General features: G+C 36.7%; 1 long non-coding RNA gene across 1 annotated transcript; it reads right to left on the bottom strand.

Annotated features, from left to right (window-relative positions):
* Positions 1-11,017: 11,017 nt before the first annotated feature.
* LOC138856932 (uncharacterized) lies at positions 11,018-12,434 on the bottom strand. Its single transcript, XR_011395887.1, has 2 exons — positions 12,256-12,434; positions 11,018-12,201 (listed from the first exon to the last, which is right to left on the bottom strand). It is a non-coding gene; the product is annotated as an uncharacterized lncRNA (long non-coding RNA).
* Positions 12,435-16,166: the final 3,732 nt, after the last annotated feature.

Here is a 16,166-nt window from a genome sequence, read left to right as displayed (position 1 = left end):
TCAATAATAAACGCTAATTGGAATGTAAGCGAGGAAGATCATAGCTCTCTCGATGAATCTGAGCAATACGCCGTTGATGTAGTTGACATTCCCGATGAGCACTTTGCAGAAACCGAAGAAAATACTGCGGAACTTCAAGTACAGCGGTATTTCACTGGATACTCTATATACCAAAAACTTCTCTCCAAGTTCAGATGCGATAACTGTGCAAAAGATCTGTTGAAGGCTCACGGAGATTTAGATAAGACTCCGAGTATTTAATCCGCTCTAAAAACTACAAAGATTACACCGATCTGCGACTGATTAATCCAACTGACACAGCGTTTGAAATTTGTCGGCTGCAGATGAAGCGGTATAAAGAGCTATTCGGAAAATATGCACATTATTATGGAGTTCGAGAGCTCATCGAGGATGCCATAGCTGATAGTACTAAAAGCCTTTTTCCGAAATGATTTTTAGAAGCTGGTGAATAATTGGACTACCGACAACAACTGTTAAAGTAGATTTAATCAATAATTCACCTGTCCAATAAAATTAGGCCCATGTGCAATAAAAGCTACACTACAACTAAACCTAATTATAACTATGTATAAGTATTCTACAAGTTGCCCAAAAGCTGCTTCTTCATGGTGATACTAAAAATCAGAAGTTGAAGAACTTTCTGATGTTCACTCCAGAAAAGAAAAATTGCGTCTTAGGTCATTGCCGATTTAATCTTTCTGTTTTTTAAATTTCATACATATATTATACTGAATAAATATGGTTTTATATTATAAAATTTATGTAAAATTGTCATTTATATGAAATCCTCTATTACTTCTATGAGTTCGAGGCACATTCCGGCACTAGCTTTTGTATGTTTACTTATTATCATTAGTTCATAGTTTTTTGATTTAGCCTATTTTATATAAAAACGACGTTATGAAAATACAAGTAAATAAGTAATCGTAGACGACATTGTCGATAGATTGTCCATTGAATCATATTTTGTTAACTCCATGACGATTCGGACAATTCAATGTCAATATGTATGAGAGCTCATATGTATGTATGTATGTACATATATAATGTATGTTTGTCGACAAAGTCGTCATTTTGGTATTTTTATTTTCAACAACACAATGTCCGCGCGAACTTGCCGTTACTTTCATGGCATGCTACCAGCATTGTATAAATCTACGAGTAGCCAATCCTAAGATTTTCGCTAATGCACTACTACTACTAAAATCACACTGTTTCCAATTTTATCAAAAATATTATTGTGTAACGGTTTGTAAATTCTATGAATTTCGTGCAAGCGTGTGATGTCAAAAGTTACTTCAACGGGCATTTTTTTAAGACAAGAAGCTTTAAAATTTTTAAGTGATTCTACAATGTATTTAATGTTTTAAGTTTTTGTTAAAGTTCAGTGTTAATAATTTCAGTTCAGTTGCTTATAATTTATTAGTAATTCAGGGAGACAGTCGGAGTGAGTAAGTATAGTAACATTAATTTATTAAATTTGTTAATATTTGTGTGATGATTTTATAGGATGCCTGGCAGAAGGTGCGCTTCTGGTTGCAATTTGGAGGTACCGATGTATCCCTTGCCATCAGAAGGGTAAATGTCCAGGTGAGTTGTATATATTAAAATAAGTGAATATAATAATAATATATAAATAGGTATAATAAATAGTTATAATAGTAACAAATAGTGCTAATAAAAAAGTGAATAGGTCAGAAACGGTTATTTTGTAAATAAAGAATTAAAATGAATGAAATTTTGTGGACTGATTAAAAGTGCTTACACCAGAGAACGTAAATGAATAGAGAAGGACCAAATGTTAAATGAAATCTTTTTGAGTACTAATTTGTTGTTCCAGATGAGGGAACATCGAAAAATATAACTTCGAAAAAGAAAAATACACCACGCAATGTGCGAAATGCTATAAATAGACACAACGAATATTCCTAAATGAAATTTCGTTGCGCATACCTATTTAGATTTATGTTTTCAATTTCTATGATATGACAAATTTATAATTATGAAAAACCTTCTTTATTAAAAATCTGTATTATCGGTAAAAACCCCAAAATTCATAATAAAATAAACATTTAATAGGCAATTTCTCCAACTTATGTAAGTATGTGCGTTGCGTGAGTAATTGCTTATTGAGCAAAGGATAACAATAAAATGGTGGCTAAGCAACCGCGTTTCCACTTTTATGGTGGGTGAGGTCGTAAGCGGGCAGGGGTTAAGCACAATCCGAATACGAGCCTACACGTTCCAATCCTAAAACTCATGTAAATTAAATTTTATTTAATTTTTTTATATTATTAATTGGAATTACTAGCATATCTCAATTCAATTACTTAAATAGCATATTTTACTTCCTGATATAATTAAAATCTATCAGGAAAATATGTTCATATGTTTAGGTTTATTGAATATTTCCTTATTATGCGTAATTACACAAATGTGATAATCACACATACATTCTTAGATACACGTACGCTGATGCTTGCTTCTTTTTGCCACACGCAAGCAATGACTTTTGTCAAAACTTTGCTTTTTGCGAGAAGCAAGTTGAACGATCGCTGGCAAGGAGGGGTCAAGGGCGCACGGCCACATAAATATTTCACATAAATTTTTATTAATCGAATTTATTTTAAAACGATTATAGGTATGCATTTATTTGTATTTATATTTTTACGTATCTATTAATTATATTACGTCAATAAGTCATAATGCATTAGTATTTTTCAATACAAATTAAGCAAGATATTAATGTATTATGAGCTCTCACTTGACACGCCTCTGTGCATGGTGGGAAGCCAGCGAAATAACGGCAAGTTCGCGCGGACATTGTGTTGTTGAAAAAAACCAAATGACGACTTTGCCGACAAACATACATATTAACATACATACATACATATGAGCTCGCATACATATTGACACCGAATTGTGTGAATTGTCGCGGAGTTGACAAAATTTGTTTCAATCGACAATTTTGCGACAATGTCGGTCGGCTATGTTGTCTCGTTTGTCCTTTTTGCAGTGGTTTGCTATTGAAAGTTGACTTATGCTCTTTTGAAATATTGCGATTACCGATTGGGCTGCATTTTCATAGCGTCGTTTTTAGATAAAATGGGCTAAATTGAGAAACTATGAAATAATGATAATAAGTAAACATATAAAAGTACTATATGGACTGTGCTTTGAATATAAGTATAGAAGTAGTTAAAGATTTCATATGAATGGCAATTTTATATATATTTTATAATTTAATGCCATATAGGTATACTGCATAATATGAAAAAAATTTAAATATTATTTTAACTCGCTAATAGGTCATGTTGCCAATTCTCCTCTCTGAAGGGAACATCAGACAAATTCTTCAGTTTCTGATTTTTAGCATCGTTGTGAGGAGGTAGCTTGTGGGCAAAATACAAATGCGAGGGGAATGGTAGGATCAGTTGTAAAATTGAAACTTCTTCAATTTTACTGAAGACATTCAAATTCACTTTCATTCATTTTTATTTTCGAGCATTTGCGGTAGGAATTCTATATGAAAACCAAATGTGGTTTACTAGGCGCACAGAAAAGATAGCGCGGCGCAGAGTTATGAACGAGCGCACTTTGCTTTGAAGCAGACGCACGTTCCTTATGAATGAATTTGTTGTCGTTGTAATATGAATTACTTAGAAAATAAGCCTCGAGCTCGCTTGAATATTATTGGCCGATGATGGTGCGTCTACGTTTTTTTTTGTCACTTGCGCGAATGTTTGATTTTTTGCGAAAGACATATTGAGGGACATACATATGTACATATGTGTACATATATGCAAATATATTTGGACATGCGAATGTAGGAAGGCAATTTCAAGAATATTCACATATAGACATATGAACATTGAAGCAAGTAAACAACAATAGCTGTTTGAGTTCACAGATTAGACAATTTGGTTTGAATATTGTCTGTGGTGCTGCTTGTATAGCAGACTTCTTTATTTCAACGTGAAATATTTGCCTAAGTTCAAATCCTATTATTTTTATACTCTCGCAACCTGTTGCTACAGAGTATAATAGTTTTGTTCACCTAACGGTTGTTTGTATCACCTAAAACTAATCGAGTTAGATATAGGGTTATGTATATATAAATGATCAGGATGAAGAGACGAGTTGAAATCCGGGTGACTGTCTGTCCGTCTGTCCGTCCGTCCGTGCAAGCTCTAACTGGAGTTAAAATTTATATATCTTTATGAAACTTGGTAGACATATTTCTTGGTTCCGTGAGACGGTTGGTATTGCAGATGGGCGTAATCGGACCACTGCCACGCCCACAAAACGCCATTAATCAAAAACAAATAAATAACCATAACTAAGCTCCGCAATAAGATACAAGACTGTTATTTGGTACACAGGATCACATTAGGGAGGGCATCTGCAGTTAAGAATTTTTTTTAAAAGTTGGCGTGGTCCCGCCTCTAATAGGTTTAATGTGCATATCTCCTAAACCGCTAATGCTAAAATAACAAATTTCACTGCAAGCAAATGTTTTTAGGACCCCTACCTACAGTGTGAAAATGGGTGAAATCAGGTGGCAACTCCGCCCACTCCCCATATAACGGACTGTTAAAAACTACTAAAAGCGCGATAAATAAAGCACTAAACACGCCAGAGACATTAAATTTTATCTCTTGGATAGTATGAGATGACTTTATAGAAACCGCAAAATTAAACAGTGGGCGTGGCACAGCCCACTTTTCGCTGAAAACCCATATCTTGGGATCTGCTTAACTGATTTCAACCAAATTCGGTGCATAACGTTCTTTTCATATTTCTATGTTATAGTGCGAAAATGAGCGAAATCGGATTACAACCACGCCTACTTCCCATGTAACACCATTTTAAATTCCATCTGATTCTTTCACTTTCCACTATGCAAATCAAGCAACAATGACTGTATCGGGATAAAACTTTGCGTGAATAATGCGATTAAAGTGTGCCACCTTGTGGCCAAAAATTGTCTAAATCGAATCAAAACTGTTCAAGCCCCTAAGTACTAAATATGTGAACCCCAGTGCCTATAGTTGACCTTCTACCGAAAATATCAGTCAATCCTCAAAGAAATCTCAAACGAGTATACTATTTGACTTTGCGAGAGTATAAAATGTTCGGTTACATCCGAACTTAGCCCTTCCTTACTTGTTTAAATACTATTTTATTATTTTTATAATCCTTTTTTATTAAAAGATATTTTAATTATATTTTCATATTATTTCCTCCATTATTTATATTTTCTTGTCGGCAGTCAATTACTTTCATTTTTATTATTTCAATTTTTGTTTATGCGCATATCAAAGAACATCTGTGCATATGTATGTGTATACATTTTGCTTATAGAGTGGTGTAGTTCGTTGCGTACCCTGACAGGTGTGGTGACATTTTATTTTCGAACTTGCGCGTTTTCGATGTTCCCTCATCGTAATTAACATTCTAGTACAGCTAACATTTGCTCCTTCTCTATTCATTAACATTGTCTGCTTATACTATCATTACATTTATTTTATTTAACATAAATATGTTATTTAAAATTTGTTTTTTTTTTAAGTAATGTTAAATAACAAAGCGCCTAAAACGTTCACCTTTCATAATCCGTTTACAGAAGTTTGTATTGGTTATTCGTTCGAAAGATATTGATATTTTCTTTTAGTTTAGTTATGTTAACTTACATGTTTATGGTTGTGTGAGTGAAATTTCTTTGTCAGTTGAATATTTAAATTGTTAGTTTACTAGTTTAGTTAATGTACGTTTTGTTTTGTTTAATTTCAATTAGGCGCCGCGAATGGATCAAGCTGTACGACGTAGTGAATCCAACGGCTAAATATTTATTTGCGTGCCAAAGGCATTTCTCCTTAAAGATGAGGCTCCAAATTGGCTTTACCAGATTTAGATTTAAGAATACTATCACCTGCAGTAAGATTAGACAGAGCAGTAAATTGTAGTGAACAACTAGGTAGTATAATTGACCAAAACGAACAAGACATTGAATTAGGTAGTGAAAGTTTAAATCCGATGCATCTTACCTCTTCTCCAATTAGAACTGTCTCGACTTCAAACTCTGATATGTTTTAAGTTGAGACCTTGGGTAAATCCCTTCAACCCCTATATAATGAATATCACACATGTTCTTCCTCTTTAGGTAACACTCAAATAATTAACACATGGGCAAATAGTAGGCAAACGCAAACAGAGCGATATTTGACAGAAGGGCACCTAGGAAAAGAATGTATCGGCAGGAGATGGACGAAAAGTCGCAGGAGATAGAATTTTTACGCAATAAGGCTTCTAGTGTTTTAACACTTCATCCAAGGTATTGGTGGAAAAACTTGGACCCACCCTTTAGCATATTTTTTTTCTCCACAAAGCTTGCAAAGGAGATATAATGAAAAAATATACACATAGCCAATAAAGTCTGCGTTCAACCGACACATTTTTTTAAGTAAAGTAAAAACACAATGTAAATACTAGGTAATTCAGTTCAAATTTTTTACATGTATTTCTTCTTAATATATTTAAGATCAAAATGCAAAAGCAAAAATGTATATTCCTATTTTCATTTTTGTGATAACGGGATTTTAGTGTAAGAACAAGTAAACATAGGCGCCATTAAGTCTGTGTTCAGTTAGCTTGAATTGGTTCTTTTTGTGTAGATTCTATTGTGTTTTAATATAATAAGTCGTTTAGTTCAATCGCAAACAACTGACCTATAAAGAAGGAGACGTAATACATTCCAAGACGCAAACAAGGAACAAAAACGTAAAAAAATACGCGAAACACATAGTTAAAGAAGATAACGGGAAAACAATAACAACCAATAATATAGTTATTATACATAAGGACAATATCAGAGTAAAGGCATGTACGGAATAATATTTATCTCACTTTTCTCTATCGTACCTTGCGATAGTATAATAGATTTAACCGGTAGGAAATATGTACTTGTAGAAACAGATCCTGTTTACATAAGTATATCAGGACACAGCTTTCTTATATCACATATCTAACCTTACAAAAATAATCGCGCCGTACGAAAATATAATGAAATCATCATACAATCTAGAAAACCAACCGGAAACTCAAATATTAGTGACCAAACAATCTCTGAAAAATCAACTCATTCCAAATATCTATAGACCCAAAAGATCACTTAACTTCCTTGGTTCCAGGTTAATATTCATCACTGCCACACCAGACCACGTTGACCTTGTAGAAATCAAAACTTTACTTAATATGCTAAGAGAAAATAATAATAAGCAAAGAACAATTAATTCACAGTTCGAAAGAATACTCGAAACCCTTGATCCCAAAGCAATAACCGAAAACACTATTATATCAGAAATTTATAATGAACTCCAATCAATAACGAACACTATAAATTTTGCAAAAACTAATAATTTTTACTCTGGCACACTCCTCAAATTCAATCTACAAATTCAGTAACATCCAAATCTCTCAACATTTTTGATACCTATTGAAGAAAACCCAGTACAGCTGACGTTCTTCATCATAATGGGATTCCTTACTTTAGTAGTCATTACTTATGGTATTGTAAATCTCTGCCAATACCACGAAAATAGAAATTCACTTAACAGACAAAAGCAAATTGACGAGTTATACGAAATCGAAATGAACCGTCTTCAACAGCAACTCGCAGCAGCAGCGTAGCGAGGACGCTCCGTTTTAAGAGGGAGAGAAGTTAACGACATAGCCGCACACCGCATACATATCTGCATACAATATGTGATCTCTACACTTCACATACACAGCGTAGATATACATATGTACATACATACATACATATCATAGATACTTATATATAAGTGACATAGCATACAAATGTAATGTAACATGTAGCGCGATATCTCAGCTGTTATACAAGTCAGCTGTTATATAAATTTTATACGACAACACTGAAGAATACACAATTGAGGGATAACAATTTCAGACAGACTCTTCCACTAGAAGCCGCGTTGTTTAAAAAGTCCTGGAACTTTTGAATTGTACCTTGTATCATTCAATGAATTAGAATCACTTGTCCTATTGTCTCAAAAAAGTAATGCATCAATCAATGCAATGTATCCTTCTCCCCCAAAAAAACAAAAAAAAAAATTGAACCATGTAAAGAAAATATTATAACTCCGGCATTATCAAGTATGTTAGATCGAACAAAAACCTCAAACCGTAGCGCAACATTCATTGTAGCTGCAACAACTGCATCTATGAAGAAAGACTTATCAAAAGTTAGTGTCAGTGAAGATACTGTCCGCCGTACACGGCAAAAACATCGAGAGAGCGCTTGTACATCTATTCAAAAGTCATTTAAACCAAATGCATGTCTCACTGTGCATTGGGATTCAAAATTAATGAAAACGTCAAACTCTTGTGAAGCTGAAGATCGGTTAGCAATAATAGTTACAGGAGAAGGAATATCAAAAGTTTTGGCTATTCCTGTTATTGATGGATCATCAGGCATTAGTCAGGCTACGGCTATTTATAAGGAAGAAATGGAACTTCAATGTTGAAATCAAATGTGCATATGTACCCCAGTATATACATGTCGTATATGTATATATTTTATTAAATATACAAATCTTAATAAACGTAAAAAAAGTAAAGGCATGTAGGTGAGATTTGACCAAAAGAAAATGGCAAAAACTAGAATAGAAGGGGGAGGTATTCTCATCTATTGATGGAGGAAATGCACCTGTTTGCTTAATTTCTAGTTACTTTAATGGGTGTCAACTGAGAAAATATTCAAAGGGTAAGTGCGAAAATATAAAAAAGGGAATAACAAAAGAAAAAAACGAAATTCCAAAACATCAGTTGTAATAAAATCTTGTTCTTGTGCAGGTGTACAATTTTAAATCGTTTTTAATTACATATTATATTTCATGATGAAAGCGCGGGCCCGTAAACGTAGTGTGCGCAAGTGTAATTTTGATGCGAATTATGTCGCAAATAATAGACTTAAGGAAGGAGCTTTCCCGAAGCATAAATTATTTTATGAAAATACAGGTAGTTTCAGTAGCTTTTCGTCGAACAGAGTCCTTCTGCCTATTAAACGCCATTATTCATATAGAAATCAGATAGGGGATGAAGATTTGAGTTTTGAGGAATTCGAATTATATTCGGATCTCGAGGTGAAGCGTAAACAAGATAGTGTTTCCTTCAACATCGATTTCTCTAAATGTCGAGAATGCCCGTTAACAAAATGAACCCATGAATGCGCTCAGGTAGGTGAATAGGATTTGAAACAAAAAGAATTTGAATTAGAGAATAGGTCAATTATTGCATCCAAAAATGCTACTGAGGATGCAATAAATTTTGCCGGGATGATTGTCAGTATAATCAATACATATGTATACTGAAGAGAAAATATTTTGCATAAAATATTATATTAATTATATGTAAACGAAGGCATATAACTTTCTCTACTACGCTGGCGCCCAATTAAATACATATGTTATGGCAGGGGTTGATCCTAGGGTTATAGGTAATTTAAAAACTCTTGTTGGGTAAATGTCTAATTACGAATGAATCTGTGTAATAATAATCGACGAGATTGCAAATTGGAAATCATCGATAGTTACGTTGACAAAGGAGACGGCAATAGGCAATTACATTGACATCCTCCCACATATATCCCAATAACTTCCGAGAAAATGAGCGTTTCTAAAGCTAAAACGCATGAATGACTTGTTCGATGAGCTTGATTGTAATGTGCGCAACAACAGGAGCCCGTACAAGTGGCCCATTCAACGAAACACTTCGGCAAAGTTTGATAGGCTGAAGGACCACCTGTAGTTCATTTCGCATATCGAGGATCCTAGCAATATACATAAATGCTCAATGCTTTTCAGGGTTTATCATAACTATAACAGCAATCATGAATTTATCGACAGAAATCTTTGCTAATCACAAAGATGTTAAATTTATATTGTTAGGAAAATTAAGCCAAGACGCGCTATTAAACTTTTTTTTTGTAAAATTAGGACTAAGTAGGGAATAAATACCCATCCATCGGCTTATGATATTCAATTCGTAGTCGCTCGTCTTATCTCAATGAAAATATTGAGACGCAGTTTCAATAATAGAGGCTGAAACTGCGAAGAAAATACTGCGGAACTTCAAGTACAGCAGTATTTCACTGGATACTCTATATACCAAAAACTTCTCTCCAAGTTCAGATGTGATAACTGTGCAAAAGACCTGTTGAAGGCTCTCGGATATAAGACTCCGAGTATTTAATCCGTTCTAAAAACTACAAAGATTACACCGATCTGCGACTGATTAATCCAACTGACACAGCGTTTGAAATTTGTCGGATGCAGATGAAGTGGTATAAAGAGCTTTCGGAAAATATGCACATTATTATGGAGTTCGAGAGCTCATCGAGGATGCCATAGCTGATAGTACTAAAAGCCTTTTTCCGAAATAGTTTTTAGAAGCTGGTGAATAATTGGACTACCGACAACAACTGTTAAAGTAGATTTAATCAATAATTGACATTTCCAAAAAAATTAGGCTCAGTGGAATAAAAACTATACTACAACTAAAACTAATTATAACTAATATCTACATACATAAGTATGTATATTTTAAATACATTTATAACTACATATGTCCTTATTATCATTGTTTCATAGTTTTTCGATTTAGCCTATTTTATATACTTACAAACGAAAGTAAGTAGGTAATCGTAGACGACATTGGCGATGGATTGTCCATTGAATCAAATTACGTCAACTCCATGACGATTCGCACAATTCAATGTCAATATGTATGCGAGCTCATATGTATGTATGTTTGTACATATATGTATAATGTATGTTTGTCGACAAAGTCGTCATTTGGTTTTTTTTTCAACAACACAATGTCCGCGCGAACTTGCCGTTACTTTCATGGCATGCTACCATCATTGTATAAATCTACAATTAGCCAATCCTAAGATTTTCACTAATGCACACGCAAAAATGTCCCACTTGGTACGGGTTGCCTTGAAAATTCTACTACTAAAACCACACTTGGTACGGGTTTTCCACCAATATTCTACTACTAAAACGTCCAAATGACACAAATCTGCTAGTGTGTTGCCGTGTTATGTTTTAAAATTTATCACTAATACTATGTTCGCACCGACACAAAATTCATGTTTTCATCGACAAAAGAGGTTTTCACGCGAAAACTTGTGTTTTCATCCATACAAAATCTGAGAATTGAAAAAGCAGTTTTCGCTGAAAACCCCTTGAAAACTTACATTCCACTCATTATAATCGGTGTCTGCTCTAGTTTAATCGATATTATTGGAAGACATATTTTGCCAGCCCTAAATGTCACTTGACAATTCGTTTACATTCTGTGAATTTATTAACATTCAAATGGAGAAAAAAGTGTATAAAAACGATACGAGATGATGGGGGAACCTCAATGTGGCATCCGTCTGGAAACAATTATTAGACCATTGGCGCAAATATATGATTTTATAACTAATATTTACCAATTGTTCCTAAGCATTGCGGGAATCCCAGTACCTCGAGACCAGTCACCAATTCTGTTATGCTTTCTCTATTTAGTGGCAGCATTTTGAAGCAGAATGGTTGCCGTAATCTCCAGATTTCGGTGCAAAATTCCAGCAAAATTTCGCATACCGTATATTTACCTACTCTGAACATATTAGCGATACTCCGATACTCCGCAGATGAGCCTAAAGCAAATATCTATTCCACTATTTTCTCGAGCGGAATAGCTTTTCTGTAGTTCGTATCAACTTTTTGTAGACGCCGGAGGATTTCGCATAATTTTTTAAATGAACTGCGGTTCATGCGAAAGTTTTCTTTAAAAAAAACAGATCTATTTCGTTGGCAATCGTTTTCCCAAAATTGATTTTTGCGTTGCTGGAATTATTGATATTTATTTGAAAAGTTTTGCTTCAGTAGAAACCTATACAAACCTTTGTTCAACATGATTTAATCGGCATCCAAGGTCCTTTATTACACATAACAGAATTAAACGTTTTTTGTTCTATTTTTTTTTAAGGCGAATGTGCTGGGTACTAAGAACTTCTATCGATTCTCTTAAAGAATCGTCGTTGCTCAAGAAATTTATCTGGCTTCTCAAAGCCAATAATTTCGTAATTAAAATTTTCTTCTCGGAATTCTATAAAACAAACAATAATAATTGTAAGCAAATATTTAAAATTTTAAAACTTACCATTCTCGTTGGCCGAAACGTACGTAACTAATGTAAACAAATAAATGTGTGAACTGTCAATGAAAACTCATCGAAAACACAAAATGTCGGTCCGAACGACTTTGCTTCCACAATCCAGAAAATGTGTGTTTACAAGAGGATTTCAATTCGGTGCGAACATAGTATAAGAATGCTTTTATTACATATTCAAATATTTTCCGGTTGTTATAATTCCTAAAGATTCAATTTACATTATTTAAATTATTATTTAATGTATTGAAATATTATTAAATGTTTCCAATTTTATCAAAAATATTATTGTGTAACGGTTTGTAAATTCTATGAATTTCGTGCAAGCGTGTAATGTCAAAAGTTACATCAACGGACATTTTCTTTAAGCCAAGAAGCTTTAAAACTTTTAAGTGATTGTACAATGTATTTGGCAAAAATCCTCCGCTGAACCCGCCACGAGGGTGCCGACTGGAAATAGATACCACAGGTTCACGTCGTTAGTAGTGAGGTATCTAGCTAAGGTCAGGCTTCCTATCTGGGTGTTCGGTACTCTTCGATAGTGCAGCATCCAGATAGGAGGTCTTACCATGGTAGGAGGTAAAGGGCTGGATCAAGGTGTCATGCGACCCGTGCCGAAGATCAACCTGGCTGGGGGCCCTTAAATAGCCCAGTCTCGCACGGAGCTTACGGATACCTGGCGCCCTTCGTAATAAGATAGCCTTACTTGCGTAGCGGGGGCTATGCGCAAGCGCACATACTTTCCCCTACACTCGTGGGTCCAAAATATGAGCCAAAACATTGATAAAAATAATAAAAACAAAAACAAAAAGGAGTCCGGACCTCCTTCAAAAAGACCGGAGGGAGCGGGTTGCTCCCAGAGAAGAGCAGCGTTTGGCACGAGCTCGACAACAGCCAAAGCGAGGACAGGAGCGAAGGCGAATTCTAAGGGGGCAGTAGCCAAGGCTGGCGCCACAAAAACAGCAACGCTGGAGGCAGCCCATACCAACCCCTGTAGCCAAGGCTTGGCAGCTAAGCAGGAGAAGGTGGGAGATGCTAAAAACGAAGCTGCCAGCAGTGGGTCAGCCAGAGAGTGGCCTTCCTTCAAGATTGATGACCCGGCAAAGGCAAAGTATGCAGAGAGGCGACGCGCTGCATACCTGTTGAAGAAGGTGGAGCTGCAACCGCCAACCAATGAGGAGCTCCGAGAATCCATTGATTGCGCGAGAGCTGTCCTACCTAACTTCAAGCTAGAAGCGCCGGTAGTGGCAACAAAAAGACAAAGGTCCGCTGAAGAGGCTAAGCCGTCAGCTAAGAGACCGAAAACTAAGGGCGTGACGCCCGTAAGATCTTTTGCTGATGTGGCCCGAAACCGCATTGTCATTGGGGTACTGGATGAGGGTGACCCCGAAGGAAAAATCCCCAGAGCACAATGGAAATGGGTGCAAGCCGCACTGAAGAATGTGGCTTTGGAAGTGCTACGAAGCAATCCAGGTCCACCCCCGTCATGTGCGGATGCCGGATGGTATCAAGGGCAGATAAAGATGATAGCGTGTGACGACGAGAGATCGGCAACCCAAATCTGCCAACGGAGGGATGGAGATTCGTCAAGGCCTTTGACGACCCAGCAGCAGAATCTGGTGTGGAGACGAAGCGAGCCACAATGCAGATTCTGCTGCTTCTAACAAAAGAATCCGTAGAACCGCTAGCGAAAAGTGGCGGAGAGATCAACTACGGATTCACAAAAGTAAAGGTCATGACCTACAAATCAGACGCCGATGCAGGAGAAAACTTGGCATCGGAATCGGAGTGCGAAGTCGAGGAAGATCCAGTGGAGTCCTCGAGCGACGCAGAGATCACGGATCAAGGTGAGTGTACTTCAGGGTCTGAACTTGCGGACAGACTCTCTAAACTCTACACTGAGAGTGAGCTTTTAAGCGACTGTCATGATGATGCAGAGAAGACCATAACTAATGCGTCTTCTCCAAATTAATTTACACCACAGCAAATTAGCGTCCCTAGCCCTAGTTAACCGCATGGCAGAAGAACGGCCTGACTTTGTCCTCATTCAGGAGCCATGGGTTAACGGAGGGCGTATTTGCGGTCTGAGGGCACCAGGTTACAATCTATACGCGAATGGTTGTGTAGGTAAACCTAGGACATGTATAATGGCTAACAAAAAGCTTAATGTCTTTTTATTACACAGTTACAGTAGTAACGACACTACGGTGGTAAGCTGGGAGACGAGCAAGAGGAAATACCGGCTCGCATCATGCTACATGCCGTACGACGAGGTAGCAGTACCATCGCAGCTGTTCAAGGAGCTGGTACGAGACGCCGAAGCATCCAAGTGTTCGATCATACTTGGGTGCGACTCCAATGCGCACCATAATCTATGGGGAAGCACGGACATTAATGAAAGGGGTGAGTTGCTCTTTAATTATCTAATAGGAAGTAAGCTTTTGTTATGTAACAAAGGTAGTACGCCAACATTTATAACCAGAAACCAACAGGAAGTATTAGATATAACACTGGTATCGGTATTGGAAGAACACTCCTTCTCAGACCACCGCTACATTGAGTGTATAATTAAAGAAAATGTAGTTAGGGAGGAGAAATTTAGGAATCATAGGAAAACGAACTGGCAGATGCACATGTAGGAGCTAAAAAAGCGTATTCCTATGATTCCACCATTCCAACCGGAAAAGAAAGAGGACCTAGACATCCTCGTTAAACGATTCACAGATTCTTGTCGTCAAGCACTAGAGGTAGCTTGTCCATTAACGCACAGTAGGGGAAGAATTAGACCTCCTTGGTGGACCCCAATACTTAAGAACATGCAGAAGAATTGCAGGAGGCAATTCAATTCTGCCAAACTATCCCAGGAAGATATAGAGTGGGATAACTATCACAACCACCTTCGGGCATACAAAAAGGAGGTAAGAAAAGCAAAAAGAAATTCGTGGAAATCTTTTTGTAGTGACATCGAAGATACGGCAGAAGTGTCCCGACTGAGAAAGATAATGACACAGTCGAAACATAGCATCGGATACCTTCAGAAGCCAGATCACAGCTGAACGGAATCCAGTAAAGAGACTCTGGGCCTACTAATGGACACTCACTTCCCAGACAGTTCCGAGAACCTCATAGGGGAGCATATAATGGAGAGTGAAGTAAGCTCAGAGACCCTTCCACTAGACATAGTGTCAGATGACAATGTTTATTGGGCAATAGGCAGCTTCAAGCCTTATAAAACGCCGGGACCAGACGGTTTATTCCCGGCCCAGTTACAGCAATCCCTGAGCTACAAAATAAACTGGATAACAACCATGTTTAGAGGGGCGCTGAAATTGAACTATATTCCCTCGACATGGAGGGAAGTTAAGGTAATATATATCCCAAAGGCGGGCAAAAGCTCACATATTAATCCAAAGGATTTTAGACCAATTAGTCTTTCATCATTTCTTTTAAAAACGCTGGAAAGACTAATAGAAATACATATAAAGGACATACTAAACCCAAGAAAAATGGCAGTTTCGCAGCATGCGTACTCGAAGGGTAGATCCACAGAAACGGCAGTAAGCTCAGTGGTAGCAGAGATTGAAAAATCTCTGGAAATAAAAGAATACACCCTCGTAGCCTTCCTAGACATAGAAGGTGCCTTTAACAACATCCAGCCGAAGGCCATATTGAGCGCGCATAAAGATCTGGGCATATCTGAGCCTCTCCAGAAATTAATTGATGGTCAATTATTTCAACGCTGGGAGCTTCAACGATGTACAGATCTGTCCGAAGGGACACACCCCAAGGAGGCGTGTTATCCCTACTTCTCTGGGTCCTGACAATGAATAAAATGCTTGTGGATCTAGAAAAGAAGGGGGTACATGTTATGGCCTACGCTGATGATGTGGCAGTCTCGGTTA

Source organism: Bactrocera oleae, chromosome 4, assembly GCF_042242935.1.
Source record: "Bactrocera oleae isolate idBacOlea1 chromosome 4, idBacOlea1, whole genome shotgun sequence".
In the NCBI taxonomy this organism is placed as follows: Eukaryota; Metazoa; Arthropoda; class Insecta; order Diptera; family Tephritidae; genus Bactrocera; species Bactrocera oleae.
The sequence above is the reverse complement of the archived record's forward strand: the minus strand, read 5'-3'. Positions and strand labels throughout refer to the sequence as shown.